The sequence below is a fragment of the Ascidiella aspersa genome, chromosome 7, assembly GCF_963924565.1.
Source record: "Ascidiella aspersa chromosome 7, kaAscAspe10.2, whole genome shotgun sequence".
NCBI classification, from domain to species: Eukaryota; Metazoa; Chordata; class Ascidiacea; order Phlebobranchia; family Ascidiidae; genus Ascidiella; species Ascidiella aspersa.
The window spans coordinates 17,295,690-17,299,115 of record NC_139453.1 but is presented as its reverse complement, the minus strand read 5'-3'; the positions used below and the strand labels follow the sequence as shown (position 1 = coordinate 17,299,115).

Below are 3,426 nucleotides of genomic sequence, written 5' to 3'. Positions count from 1 at the left end.
TGTTTTATAATGTGCCGGTTACCATTTCGTGTCGTCTGTTACATGAACTGTTGTGTACATAAGGATTCTACCTAGCGTGTGCTGAAGTTGTGCTGCGTAATTGACAGCAACGTAATAAATCCGTTTGAATCCCTAAAAGCGTGAGTGAGACGCTACATTTGGCAACGAGGATCTGTTTTTCATTCATTTAATCAACATTTGGGTTGATTGTGGAACTTTCTGAAGGTAATGGAAGGGAATCCTGACCTCGTGGGAATGTCAAACAGTGATGTTGGTGCACTGAAACCGTTCGATGTTCAAGACGATGCACATGGTTTAACGCTGGAAGCGTTGGAAACGAGCTTTCAATCTATTCTTGGTGGGAAAGGGAATCACGAGTAGCGCTCAGAAAAAGGCACTGTTGCTACATACTGCAGGTATGAATGTGCAGGAAATTTACTATACATTAGTAAACGAGGAAGATGACAATAAGACCTATGATGAAACTTTAACTGTTTCAAATGAGTATTTTATACCTGCAACATACCTTTTGAACGACACTTGTTTCGTCAATTGCATCAAAGAAATGACGAATCAGTTGATCAGTTTGTATGTCGACTAAGACAAAGTGCAGCTACTTGTAATTTTGGAAATGAGACAGATGACCAAATTCGTGATCAAAGTAATTGATAAATGTCACTCAAATGCACTACGTAGAAAGTTTCTAGAGAGAGATACACTTACCCTTAAAGATGTGTTGTCAATGTCCAAAGCATTTGAAGCTGTGAATTCTCAAGCAAAACTGATGGAGGGAAGCCAGACAGTCAACTACATTGAAAAGCCTGGAAAACGTCAGGTTGCTTCAACATCAAGAAAAGAAGTAAAAACCTGTTTTGCTTGTGGTCAAAAGGCACATTTTAAGAAAGATATGATATGTCCAGCTAGAAAAAAAGCTTGTGCTAAATGTGGTAGAGTTGGACACTTTAAATCAAAGTGTTGGTCCAATGGTTTCCAGCCATCAAAATATAACGGTGAAGAGGGACATCGTCCTTTTGAAAGGCGTTCCAATAATAACACTGTACAAAATGGAATAGAGAAGGAAGATGGTGATGGATTTGTTTTTGGTCTAAAACCTCTAACAGAGTTTTATACAGTGACACTGGTAATTGGTGGTGTTACCTTGCCAAATATTTTGGTTGATTCAGGGGCGTCAGCAAATATTGTTGACAAGGATACACGGGAATGGCTAAAGAAGCAGAAAATTGAAGCAGAAACCAGAAAGTCTGCCAAGACGTTATATGCATATGGCAGTAAAGGGCCTCTTGCTACCTTAGGAACTTTTACAGCCCAGGTGAAATCTGAAGACAGTCTTCAAGAGTGCAAGGCAGATTTTATTGTCACAGAAAAAAAGGGTCACACCTTGCTTGGAAAGCATACTGCAGAAGTGTTAGGATTACTACACTTGGGGCCAAGTTGTCTGAACTCTGTGTATGATGATGTTTTGTCCAGATTTCCAAAACTGTTTTCTGGAATTGGTTTGTTGAAGGAATACAAGTTGAAGTTGCACATCAATGATAAAGTTAAACCTGTGGCACAGCCTGTGAGAAGAATTCCATTTCAGCTGAGAGAAAAAGTGGAATTAAAATTAGAAGAGCTGTTAAAGGGGGGATACTCGAGGAAGCACCTGAAGGGCCTACTGGTTGGATATCTCCATTGGTGGTAATTCCTAAACCTGATGGTGACATTAGAGAGTGTGTGGATATGCGACAGGCTAATACAGCTATTGTAAGGGAAAGACACCCAATACCCACAGTGGAAGAGTTGCTCTATGAGCTCAATGGAAGTACTGTTTTCAGTAAATTGGACTTGAAGTGGGGATTTCATCAAATTTTGCTTGATGAACACAGTAGGCATATCACCACATTTATCACACACAAGGGATTGTACAGGTACACTAGACTAATGTTTGGTCTAAACTCAGCCCCAGAGAAATCTCAGAAGATTATATGGGATATTTTGAAGGGATGTCAAGGAACTGCAAACATTGCAGATGATGTTATTATACATGGGCGTACAAGAAAAGAGCATGATCAGAGGTTGTATGCTGTGTTGGATAAAATGTCTCGTGGTTTGACACTGAATGCTAAAAAGTGCAAATTTCGTATGGCTAAACTTACCTTTTTTGGCCATGATTTGAGCAAGCAAGGGATTAATCCAAGTGAAGAGAAAATAGCAGCAATCAAGAATGCTGAACCCTCCCAAAAGTGAGGCAAGATCATTTATGGGTTTGGTGCAATATTCTGCAGGATTTATCCTGAATTTGTCTTCAATTGCAAGACCCATTTTGGATTTAACAAAGAAAAGTGTCAAGTTTACATGGGGCAAGGCCCAGGACATTGCATTTGTAAAACTAAAGGATTTAATTGCCAAAGCAGACACACTTGCCTATTTTCGCAATGACTGCACAACAAGAGTAATTGCAGATGCTTCTCCATATGGATTGGGTGCAGTTTTGACTCAGTGGCAATGTGGTCAATGGAGGGTTATATCTTATGCATCAGGAGTCTTACTGATGTGGAAAGAAGATACAGCCAAACAGAACGAGAGGCATTGGCTTTAGTTTGGGCTTGTGAGCAGTTTAATTTGTATTTGTTCGGAAAAAAGTTTGAATTAGAGACTGACCATAAACCACTTCAGTTTATTTACTCAAAGTCATCAAAGCTTCCAGCACGTATTGAACGTTGGGTGCTGATACTGCAAGGGTATGATTTTAAAGTTGTGTACAGACCAGGCAAAAGTAATATTGCCTATGCGATGTCAAGGTTTAATTTAGCATGCTGTATTGACAACAGTGTTTCTGAAGACATTATTGGTCAAGTTGTGGAATACAGTACACCTGTTGCTATGTCATCAAAAGAAGTGGAAAGAGAATCCGAAAAAGATGAAGAACTAAGAGTGGTTAGACATTGTGTAAAAACAGGTGATTGGTCAAAATGTGTTAATCCAAGCCATCCACATGTGAAAAATGAACTTAGTATATATGGAAACCTGATACTTAGAGGCACTAGACTTGTAATTCCTGGTAGTTTGCGTCAAGCTGTGCTGAAACTTGCTCATGAGGGACACCAGGGTATTGTAAAAACAAAGAACAGGCTTCGTTGTAAAGTTTGGTGGCCAAAGATGGATAGAGATGCAAAAACCCTGTGTAAGAAATGTCATGGATGCCAAGTAACTAGTGAGTACAGCAGACCAGAACCAATTGCAAGAGTCCTACCTCCAAGTCAACCATGGCAGGATTGTGCAGCTGATATACTGGGACCTTTACCAAGTGGAGACAACAAATTGGTTGTTGTGGATTATTATAGCAGGTTCTATGAAGTGGTAATTATGAGGTCAATTACAAGTTCCTGTGTAATACAAGCGCTAAGCAAAATGTTTGCACGGTTC

At 39.7% G+C, this 3,426-nt stretch overlaps 1 pseudogene; it reads left to right on the top strand.

Annotated features, from left to right (window-relative positions):
* The first annotated feature begins 255 nt into the window (after positions 1-255).
* Positions 256-1,334, top strand: LOC146138095 (uncharacterized; annotated as a pseudogene).
* The last annotated feature ends 2,092 nt before the right edge of the window (positions 1,335-3,426 follow it).